The sequence below is a fragment of the Aotus nancymaae genome, unplaced genomic scaffold (genome assembly GCF_030222135.1).
Source record: "Aotus nancymaae isolate 86718 unplaced genomic scaffold, 86718_ANA_hifiasm-v0.15.2.pri h1tg000040l, whole genome shotgun sequence".
Classification (NCBI taxonomy): Eukaryota; Metazoa; Chordata; class Mammalia; order Primates; family Aotidae; genus Aotus; species Aotus nancymaae.
The window spans coordinates 37,203,777-37,215,620 of record NW_026988454.1 but is presented as its reverse complement, the minus strand read 5'-3'; the positions used below and the strand labels follow the sequence as shown (position 1 = coordinate 37,215,620).

At 42.5% G+C, this 11,844-nt stretch overlaps 1 protein-coding gene across 1 annotated transcript in view; it reads left to right on the top strand.

Moving 5' to 3' along the window:
• Positions 1 to 3,544: 3,544 nt before the first annotated feature.
• Positions 3,545 to 11,844, top strand: part of TMEM200A (transmembrane protein 200A) — an 86,653-nt gene continuing 78,353 nt past the window's right edge. Inside the window, exon 1 of the mRNA XM_012458338.2 lies at positions 3,545 to 4,057. The gene's annotated coding sequence lies outside the window, so the exon portion shown is untranslated. The remainder of the gene's footprint in view (positions 4,058 to 11,844) is intronic.

The window sequence follows — 11,844 nt, the reverse complement described above, 5'->3', positions numbered from 1 at the left end:
TGCAACAAACACAGTCAAAATCTTTAAAAAGTAATTTTTGGATTTCTATAAGCTACTTGGTGATTATTGCCTTCAATTATTGCACAAATCTGTTCAGAGGAAAAACTGGGCTTTGGAAGGGACAGTGTGGCTCCTTTCACATTTCTAAATGGTATGCTGCCAGTGCCCCTAAGGCAAAAAGAATCTAATCAGGTTTATTATCTAACAAGGAAGTATCTAATTATCTAATATAGATGATTCTGTAATACAGAATTTATAAATATTTAAGTAGTCGTATCAGCCTCAACATTATAAAACATCAATTTGAGAGGGGTTGGCATTGTTACTTGCACATTTAATGAACAGAAATTACCAACATCTTTCTACTGTGAAATACACTGAACTATTAGTCAATTGTACATAATGAGAAAGAAAAAATGAAAAGTATGACAAAGTGCTATTCAAAATCACACTGAAATAAAAATGACCTTAAAACTGTGCTTTTAAACATATTCCTCCCCCCTATTTCCTTATTTCAAGAATAAAGTCAGAAAGTTCATTTTCTTTATTGACTTTACCCTCTACTTTGAAAAAGTGACTATGGCTACCAGCAGAAATCATTCAGGGGTTTTAAGACTATCAATTTCACATCAAGAACAAAGCCATTCAGATAAAAATCTAGCAAACAATTCCATTTTTTCCCATTGAAGACATTTTTATTTTCTGTTTGAGGACCCCTTCTCAGTTCTAAAAATGCTATGGACTAAATTTATAGCAAGAGAAATTGAGACTAATCCCACACAAACTTTCTAATAGCCCTTCCCTTAGACTTGTTACATGGCCTCTTATGAATACTGATTCTTTTTCATTTCAATGTATGTTTCCAAAATTTATTCATTAAAAATTAATTGACATCCATTAGACTTTCATAATGTTATATCGAGTGAAAATGTTGACTTTCATATTTTGACTTTTTTTTAAGTTGATTCTTGATTCCAGATAGTCTTTTTTTTTTTTTTTGGATGCTGTTAATTGCATTTAAAAAAGTTTGATGTGAATGTATACATGTTCAATTAAATAAATGTTGAGGACTCGTAAGAATATTATACACATCATTTCATTCAATTTTCACAACACTTTGAAATAGACACTTTGTTCCTACTCAGAGATGGGAGAAATGAAGTACAAAGTCCCTCTGTTAGTAGGTGGTTGAGCTTGGATTACAGGAAACTTGGATTACTCTCTTCCTACTATGCACTCTTATAAGATGGGCTTGTTCTAGTGGAAATTTACACACCTCATTTGGACATAGCAAAAAGTATCATGTGTGAAGTGCAGTGCTGCTTGATGGTGAGAAGTAGAAAATAGATGACTTCTATCCATTATTTCAAAAGCAGATGTGCAGCTAAATTCAAAATCCATTACTGGCACAGTTTATTCACTTTCAGATGGGAAGATATTGGCCATTAGTAAAGATAAATAATTTACCTGAGATTCCCTTGAGTACTCAATGTCAGGGAAAATTTATAACTAATATGTTGAGAGTTGCTCGGACTGCTGAATTGCAGATAATCCTCTATTTACAGGCCATTTTACCCATCTTCTCTGAGACTAACAGTAATTATTTTTAAAAGAAATCTAAATGATTCCCTTTTTGGTGACCTTACTTAGTCTTTCTTCTTTCTTGGTAAATCACTAAAATCTGAGTTCATAGCTCATAAATGAGGAATCATCAATATCTGTGGCCTTAAGAATGTGCTTATTCCTTTTTTTCATGGCTCTTATCAGCCTCTTTTTGAGGAAGGCTCATTCAATGCTTAAAATGGCTAGATGACCATTTTAAACGTTTTGCCATGGGTCTTAGAGAGGATGTCATTGCAAATGATCTATGGACTATGAACCTATTTTTATTACTCATTCCTTAGCTGGTGAGGGGAAGCAGAAGGTGTCCCTCTCAGGAGCTTTATGGACAATGTGGCTTCAGGGTATTTCTTTATAAAATACAGAGACAACTAGGAGGAAGGTCCAATGGAAGCACACTCTTTTGATAGGGTGCTTGACAAATGCGTTTAAGAAAACCTAAGAGAATTGAGCAGGTGGCTGTGGGCTAGAATACTAGATGCAGGTGGGGTAAAAATAAAACTACAGATGGTTTATAAAGGTGACTCATCCTTCCCCCACCCCAACTCCTTTACTTTACTTTTCTTTCTTTTTATAAAACATTTTGATTGTGAAATCTCCACTAAAAGCTCACAATCTCTATATTCTTCTAGTCAAGGCAAGAAAGTTATACCACAGGAAACCGTTCCTACAGTCTCTTCTCATTGCCATATCTGATTTTAAAGATTTTTTTTCTAATGTGGAATTTTTTGTAGGGATCTCCTCCACCCCCTACACATACATTTTATACCCCCCAGAAGCAAACTTATCTTGAAAATCAGATAAACAGATCACATACTGAAATACACAAATACACTGCATCAAAATATCATACTTGCCTTCTAAGTCCACCAGAATATCATACTTGCCTTCTAAGTCTATCACTGAAAACACATCCAAGGACACAAGCATAGCACACCCCCTGTGCACACAGTTGGCCTGCTCTGCACAGGTCTAGGCGGTGGTTGAAATCTCAGGTAATCAGTTTTACATGAAAATGTACTTACAGAATTGGTATGCATATATACAGTCATCACTGTCTTTGCCGAATTAGAGATGACAGACTTTATGAACAGGACACAGTCTCCACTCACTGGATATTCGGGGTCAAGGAACTTGAACCTCTCATTGGCTTTCATCTTTGCAGGTGAACAACCGCACTGCTCATCGAAGCCCCCTGCGCGTCAGTTCCCTCTGTCTCCCATTCCCCCCGCCCATGGTTCTCGCCACCCCCTCCCCACAAGCCGCTGTCCGGAGCCCCTTGCCGGGCCGGCGGGACTAGTGGACCGGGCGGGCCTTGGCCGGGTGTTCTCGGGCCAGGTCTGGTTTTGCTCGCGCAGCGCCCGCGCAGCCCGCCAGGGGGACCCCGACCCTTCGGGCGGCATCTGACAAGAAAGCGTCCGAGGGGCGTGGAGCCGGGGTCCTGCGGCGCCTGCTCCGGGAACACCCCGAGTCGGCCGGAGCTGCCCCGCCGCTCCGGAGAACTGGGGGAGCCAGGTTCCTTGCTCCTGAAGCCGTGGTTCCGCGGTAGCGAGCGGCGGGCCCCGCGGGTGGGTGTGTCCGCTTCCGCACGCCGTCTTTCCCGCTGGGGAAGAGCGCCTGGAAGCGGGACTTTGTTCCTAAAGATGGGTTTTGTCTGCGGGTGATTCGGGCTCTCCAAGTGCAACTTTGTGGCCGGGGTGCGGATCGGCCGGCCTGGGGTCCAGCAGAGGGAAGAGCGGATCCTGCTGCGTCCTCCAGGAGGAGGGTCGGCAGGACCGCAAGTTCCCACAGGTTTGGGGCCGCGGCGAGCTTGGCTCCGTCTGGGATCGCGGGCGCGCAGCGACGCCCCTGGAAACCCGCCCCGGCCCCCGCCCCCAACCCGCCTTTTCGGGGCTTTAAGGCGTGAGGTTTGGGGCTGGGATCCATCTGGAGCGGAGCAGAAAACTTTTCCCCTCCCAGTTCCCGATTCCTTTTGTCTTTCTCGGCGGCGGCGGCGGCGCCGGCCGAGCTGCGACTCCCTCGCCCCTGCCCGGCTCGCGGCGCCCGGTGCCCTCCGAGGGCAGGCGTGCCGGGACTCTGCGCCCCGGTGGCGGCGGCCCGCGTCGAGCACCGGCAGCGGAGCGTCCCCTGCCCGGAGGCCACCGGTGCCCCCCGCCCCGGCGCGGGCATAGGGGCAGCCCCACCCTCCGCCAGCTCGCGCCCCTCGCCGCCCGCCCCCTCGCCTGACTCATCCGCCCGCGGTGGCCGCACAAGCCCTGGGATGGGGAGGGAGACCGCGGCTGCCCGCGGCGGCTGAGATTTCCGCTGACGCCCCCGACCCCACCGCCTTCTTCGTCCGCCTCCAGAGGCGCCCGACGTCCCGACAGCTCCTGGAGTGAGACCAGGACTGAGAACCGGGAGAGGCGACCCGACCCCCAGGGCCCGGTGCTCAGGACAGGTGAGGGGAAGGAAAGGGTGCTGCCGGGCGTGGGGAGGTGGGTGGGCGGCCACCGCAGCGGAAACCGGGCACTTCTCTCCACTGCAGCCTCCAGAGTTAGGTAAACGCTGTCTCTACTGAAGTTTGGGAAATAAACCAAGTCCTCCATTGGGTCCGGATTCCCCAGTGCCCAGAACGCCAGAGAAGCCGTGCGGGGCACCCTCGGAGAACCCGGAGTCCTAGAGCGCCCAGCTGGGTTTCTCCAAGCAACACCCTCCTTTGTCTCGGTTCCTCAGAGTCAGCATTCTCTGTAATGTCCACAGCGTTAATTTATGCTTGAGCAAAGTATGGTCAGGGTTTCCTAAAGCAGTATCTGGATGGGATAGAATCTACACAGGCAAAATGGAGAGGCAAAGCAATTATTTGCAAAATTCAGCATTACTTTTCTCCCTGTACAGTCTTGTCCGTAAGAGAAAGGACTGGGGCTTTCAAGATTTGCTTCATTAATCATTCTTTTGCGATAAATTGTTCAAGCCAACACTTCACATTGTGTAGGCGCAAGCTCTCTGTGTGTGCTTACCGCTGTTTGATTTAGAGAAATGTGTGCGTGTGTTTGTGTGTGTGTTTTTAATAACAATTCATTGTTCAGTACCAGGCATTGGTAATGTCAGAGAGAAAGGCAGATGCAGCACATATGTGTAATTGACTAATTGGAATCAGCCTGGTCCAATTAAAAGCTAACTATGTTGTATTTAAAAACTAAATACTTAGTTTTAAAACTAAATATGTTGTCTGGTGTATTTAAAAACTAAATATGTGGGACTAACGTGTGTCTTGCCTTGTCTCTTCTGAATACCTTCAGAAGTAGTTATGGACAACTGCATAGAAAACATTTCGAGAATCGATAATTATTCTTTGTGAGAAAGAATATTGAACTCTCGGTTTTGCCGTCAAACCAAGTTCAGAGGCACACTTTCTGTAGTGCTGTATGCATAAATATTACCAGAGCTTGTGAAAGCTAGTTATATTGTCATTTCTTGAGTTATGGAAACACTTATCAAAAGACCTTCAGTTTGATATTTGGCTATTGATACTAGAAAATATAATTTTGTGAAAAGTAGACTAAATTTTGAAACTTTTTGAACCTTTATTTTCCCACTACTGTTTCCCTACACAGAAGCAGGTGATCATAGTTTCTTCTTTTTAAACACCTCAAGTGAAGAATATAAGTCCTTTTAAACAAAATAATGCTTCCATTAAGTGGAGACTATAGTTAAATACCTTGACAATTTAACATTATGATATTTTTACTTTAAAAATACACACTGAGGTGTTTAGAATGATTTTTTAAACCAAGTCCTACTAGACAGCTCATAATTATGAGATAATTTAGCTACAATTTGTAACCCTAGTTATAATTAGCTTTGTGGAAAGCCTTCGGTAAAGCAAGTAATTTCCAGGCAGTTAGCACAGAAAGGCTTCACCTGTTGCTTTTGAGACAGGTTTAGGTAAATGGGTATAGTGTCTAAAGACTCCCATAATCAGAAGGGATTCTTCAGGAAAGATCACTGTAAAGAGGGATGGCTGCACTTGTTATTTTAACTTAGAGGAATTTTTAGTGAAGCTTTTGAATACTTCAAGAGTTGGATTGCTATATTTGGACTTGTGTAGTTTCAGAATTTTGACAATAGCTCATTGGACAGAAAAGGATAACTACTGACATATAGAGGGAGTGGATCTGAACTGATTGGTTAGATTCTCTACTTCTCATGACTCTTAGCATAAAGGAAAGAAATTCATATTTAGCTTAGGAAGATAGATAAGAACAAAGATAAAAGCAAGTGTCATCTTTTACATTTCTTAAGCAAAATTAGTAGAGGATAAAAAGTCCTTGTAGTCATACACATTACTTATCAAATAGAGGGTAGAATTTAAAAGAGGAGGCAGTTTAAAAATAAATTTCGTATAGTGTTACTCTCCCTAAACAGGATATCATAGGGAGTCTTTGTCAAGCAAAACACATTTGGAAAAATAACTTGTGTAGGGACAGAAAACCAAACCTGCAATGAGATGGACCTCATTTTATTAAAGAATGTATATATGATTTACAGTTTTATCAAGCAGATCCACTTGTTCCTGGACTTACACTATATTTATCTGATATGTGCTCAAAAACTCAGAAAACGTCGATGAGTGCTTGTTGTGGTGTCATTCTAGCTACCCCTCCAGGACTCTGCTATGGGCTTATAGGCTGATGGAGAGAGGGGAACTAATAAACGTACCACAGATCACCTGGAAGCCGAGGTGGTCTGAGAGCATCTGGGACCAGTGCAGACTGGGGAGCAGCATAGTGGGTTGTAAAGGGTCCTGGATGGGGAGTTGTCATCTTGACTGAGTCACTGATTAGGTGGCTGTGGGTAAGTTCTTCTGCCTTACTGGTCCTTGGTGCCCTCTTCTGCAGAATGAGGGCTTTGGACTGGTGAGCTTTATATTCTCTTTTTAAAATGTTGCAAGGCGAATTCTGGCAGAATTAAAGAAAGAGAAATCATGTGTGTGGGAGGGTGGTTTGTAGGGTTTTGGTTGGAGGAAGACAGGCTGGAGGTCTTGCTGGTTGTATTGAAAGGGAAATGGCAAAGAGAAGTAAAAAATGTCTGGCCTGGGACATCTGGCCTAACACTGATTATCTGAATTGAACATACATAATAAAATAATAAAAATACCAACTTTCACTTAGTACTGGGTGGTTTTCCACGAATTTTCACAAATAATGGCAATTGATTTTCATAAGAACCCTCAGAAGTAATTAGAGCGGAAAGGCAACGAAGCCGGGACTAATGCTGTGAAGCACAACTGCACCAGTGTGCTCCACTGCCTTTCTGCAGGATTTGTAGCCATAGGAGAAGCTAAAGCTCACTTTGGAAACTGAGTAAACAGGGGAGAGATAGAAGGTTGGCGTCAGATTTTAGGTGAGGTTGAATTTCTGAGTAAGAATTTAGGTTACATTCTGGAACACAGAAGTTTCCAATTATGAGTTCAAGACTTCCTGAAATGCCTTGAAGTCTGATTATTGATGTTTAATCTGATTGCTCCTGTTCTGTCCCCCCTCCTCACCTCAGGTCCCCTTCCCCGCCCCGCTCCCTGCTACTTCCCCAGCAGGAATTCTGGGGGTTTGACTGTCACAGAGTAATTGGTATGATTCTTCCAAGAGCTTTTCATGATGCTGGAAAAAGGAAATATATGCATTTCATATTGAGGATTCTGGGGCCATTGTATCATTAATTAATAGGATGCGTTCTGCAAGTTGTGCTTTGGAAACTTTGTCACCAGAGGTGAGATTACACAGAAGGCATAGAAATCTAGCAAGGTGTAGGATGAGCATCTGTACATTCCTTCCTGTAAAGCCCTAATCACTCTGCCCTGAGCATGAAGTGCACCAAGGGGGGACAAGTCCCTCCTTACCACCCAATTCTGTGTTCACCACCCTGCTCTGTATTCATGTAGAAGGGAGTTATTCAGGATTCATTTACTTACACGTGTGAATATTTAGGTAAAGCAAAAAAGGACTTATTGGCTCATGTGACCAGAAAATCCAAAGATGGTCCTTGCTTCAATCATGGCTGGAACAGAGACTTACACAACTTTGCTGGGGTTCTTTCTCTCCCTGTTTCTCGGCCCTACTTCTCTCTGGGTCAGCTGTATTCTAAGGCACTCTTTCTGTGCATGGAGAAAGATGAATGTGGGTAGTTCTAAACCTACGTTCCTGGGCTTTTCATCTATGAGAGAGAGAAAGGTTGTTTTTCTTCCAGGTCCCATTTATATAAATCTCCTTGAAGGGCTCTGATTGGCCCTGCTCCGTGGTAATTGAATCGGTCTCTGTGTCTAGCAGAGAGTGCTACTCTGATTGTATTGGACTGGATTGTGTGCCCAACTCTGTGTATATGCGGTTCTGGTGCTGGAATGAGGAGGAGGAGGAGGCTGATAGGGCACCATGATAGGCATTTCTGTCAAGATTACATAGAGGTGTGGTTCTCCTAAGAAAATAATGTTGCCAATCAAAAACAATATATCTATTATTGGGAATAATTCCTTCTTTTTTTGGGACAGCCCTCTGCACAGTGCTGTGGAGTTTGCACATGGTAGCAACTCAGATGCCCAAGGCAATGCATATCCCATAAGTGGGACCTTCCTTCCAAGCAAGGTATAGCCCAGTGATGAAATAATGCCCTCACATTTAAACTTTATTAAAAGGAGGTTTGTTTCCAGAATGCTATTGAATGGGAAGCCACCATTTATTTATATCTATGCACTTCTAGCAAACATCCCTGTGCCTTATTTCCAGCCCAGAGATTTTGTTTCCAAAAGCCCTTTCCATCTAGTGATGATGAAATTGGAGATCCCCTACTTTGGCCATTGCAGAGCCAGTGGAAGTTTGAATGGGGAGCTGAAGTGATGAACACAGAACTATTGTTTATGTAAATTCATTGGATTGTTGGAAGTGGGCAGAGGGGAGTGGCAGGCACAGATTAAGACTGCCACTTAGGAGGCATAAGATGATTGGTTTCCAATTAGAGTATTGGCAGCAAGAATTTGTGAGCAATATTATGAAGTTCTTGTGAGGTCATATGTCAGGATGAAGGAGCATCTGTGTTGACAGAAGCATTTTTGGAATGAAATAAACAAGGAGGGACTAGACTAATAAGACAGCCTGGGCCAGTAGGTGAAATGGCTGTGCATGGCAGATATGTCAATAGCAAATGGTATTGTGTAGACAGGAGGCCTGTGGTCACCATGAGTCCTAAGGGCATGTATAGAACTGACATTTGTTGAGGATCTCCTTAGTATGGTAGGTTTGTGTTGCATACTTTAAAGTTATTATATTAATGTTATGTAAATCTCACAGTAGCCCTCCAATGAGAGAAAACTGAAAGTCAGGGAGGTAAATAACTTGCTGAAGGTGATGAGGTCATTACATGGTACAGCTGGAATTCAAACTCTGTGCAGTTGGACAACAAAGGCTTGCTTTAAACACTTTGCAATACTGCATCTCAAGCCCAAGGTCAAATCCACTGTATCAGGCTAAACTGAAGGACCAGCTAAAGGTTGGCCCTTCTGATAGGAAATGAGATTGCCAGAAGTCCAGGTCGAATAGAAGGCATAGAACAGAGGTTATTAGGGTGGAAGTACATAGCATCCACGCATGCTCAGAGCCAACCTGGACAAGAATGCCAAGGTAAGACATCCTTGGAAAGGAAAGAATATCGTATGCATCCATTCTGAGTTTGGGGTTTGGGGTATAGCAAGGAAAGGGGAAGGAAGAATTATCAGGAAGTTGAACAGATGGACGGATCAATAGAACAACTGAGGTTTGATTGTTGATCTGAGAAAGGAATTCTACCATCTTCTGTGGCTTTAAGTATCCGTCCTGGTGTAAGTCAATAAGAATACGGAATGGGCAGCTCCTCAGAGGGAGGCAGGATTCTATTAGTTGTCAGGCACTATCAGGGGAAGGAGCTAACATTTGTAGGGTCATGTGCCTTAGATATGTAAGTTCACTAAATTTTCATTATTGTCCCAGAAGGGTAAATATGCCTTCCCACCCCCACCACTTTTCTTGAGCCAGGAAATGAAGTCTCAGAAGGTTAAGTGACTTGCCTGAGCTCCTGGAGCTAGACTGGAAAGTGAAAGAGCTAGCATGGAACTCAGATCTGTTGGAATCCAGACCTCTTCCTGGATCTTCAGGGAGTCGTCCTGGTGCTAGCGGGGCAAGGTCAATATCAAGTCTGAGATGGAAATGGGGAAATCAGCAGGGGCATGTGTTGTGAAGGAAGACAGTAAGCTAACTTTTAGACATCTGAGTGTGAGATAAGAGCAGACAGTCTGAAGAGAATTGTCCAGCAGGATTATATCCGGCTTTGGCAGAAAACTTAATAATCTAGTAGGTTTTTTCCCCTCAGTACAGGATCTCTATCATTATGCAGGGTAGATACGTCAGCAAGTCAGATGTTTGGAAGGCTTAATTTAAGTCACCGATTTCAGTTAAAGAGAAGGGACCTCTGCCAGCTGCCATGGCCTGAATTTACCTTTATACATGCGGATTCTCTGCCCTGAAATGTGAAAAATAAGAAGTAGATCCGTATAGAGAGGGAGAGAGAACACTCGCTAGCACATGCTGAATGTAGTAGGTTCCTGAAACACACTCTAGTTATAAAGGTGTATACTTGAAGATACTCTAAATAAAATGAGTTACTAATAGAATGTGAGTGACATCATATCATTCCCCAACAAATGCAAGGTCAAATTTGTATCTGCTTAGTGTGTGACTGGATGTGTGTGCAATTGACTGTGTATATATGTACGACAAGAAGGGGAATGAGAAGGTATATAAAAATAGACATATTTATGAGAACCTTGTAGCCTCTTCGGAGAGGTAAAACCACCATGCGTAAAACTTTTTAAACAACTCAATAGAATAATATGTAAACAAATGATTGCAATGCTTTAAAATAAAGCTGGTAGAGAGATGCAGAGTATTAGAGGCTCGTGATACAAAAGCAATGCCGAATAGGAGTAGGCTCTTTTTTGTGAATAGTGAGATAATCACAGAGGTGCTGATAGATTAGCAACTGCTGGGGAGAAAAGAAAATATTTTCCTTTTGAGAATCAACATCTTTGGTTTTAAATGCAGGGTGAATCCAAAGAATCTCAGCACCGTCTCTAAGCTGAGGTTGGCATTGGAGAGACACAAATTTTGTTTCCCTTGGTAAAGGAAGTCTGATCGGCTTAGTGAACATACATGTGCAAGTATTTGTAATAAAATGGAGTAAGCATTTCCGAAGAGATATTATATTTTCTAATCATAAAGGCAATACATACTCCCAATAAAAACCTTGGAAAATATATTAAGTATAAAAAGTCAGGGAGAAAATTTGCCTGTAATCCTATGACCCAAAGGCACGCATAACATTTTGGCAATTTCTTTCTCCTTAATGATTTTTTTCCATATTGCTTAATAGCATATTACAAGCTACTCTGTTTGCTTAATCTTATATCCTAAATATTTTCCAACTTCTAGGCAAGCTTTATTAATGTCAGTATAATATTGGATTATGGGGACATATCATAATTTATTAACTATTCCCTTAAAATTGGACCTTTAGGCCATTTCCAAATATTTGGTATTATAAATGGCACTTTGATGAATCTTTATTCAAATTTCAGATTCTCTTTTTTGTTCATAAGAGTTATAAATGTATTTATATTCCATTTTATATATGTTTATTGATACTTAATGCCAAACTGATTTTCAAATAAATGAAGTTATGACTGACAGTTCATGAAACTACCATCCATGTGCTCTCACTAGGTGGTTGTTTTTGTTTTTAAATTTAAAACTACCATTTTGAAAAAAGGAATAGTTTATGCTAACTGCTGATTTTGTTCCTTTGTTACCAAAATCTCCCTTTTAGAATGTAGACTGTGTAAGATACTGTGATTCATTTCACTTTAAAAAATTTACTTACAAGTGTTTCTGAACATGCAGATAGGGGTCCATGACAGAGGGAAAAGTAGCTAGTGAATGATTTTTTGAAAGCCAGTGTTCTACACATCCTGTGGGGGCGCTCTTCAGACCCTAGTGTGGAAAGCCTTTGAGAGAAGATGATTGATGTAGGATGAGAGTCTTTTTTTGCAGAGCTAAACCCCTGACAGCCCCGCCTCTCTACCCTTGGATAGTAGGTCCTAGTAGACATGGAGTTTTCTAACTGTACTCTCCACTGGGGCTGTCACCCAAGTGAGAGGAGGCCTGTATC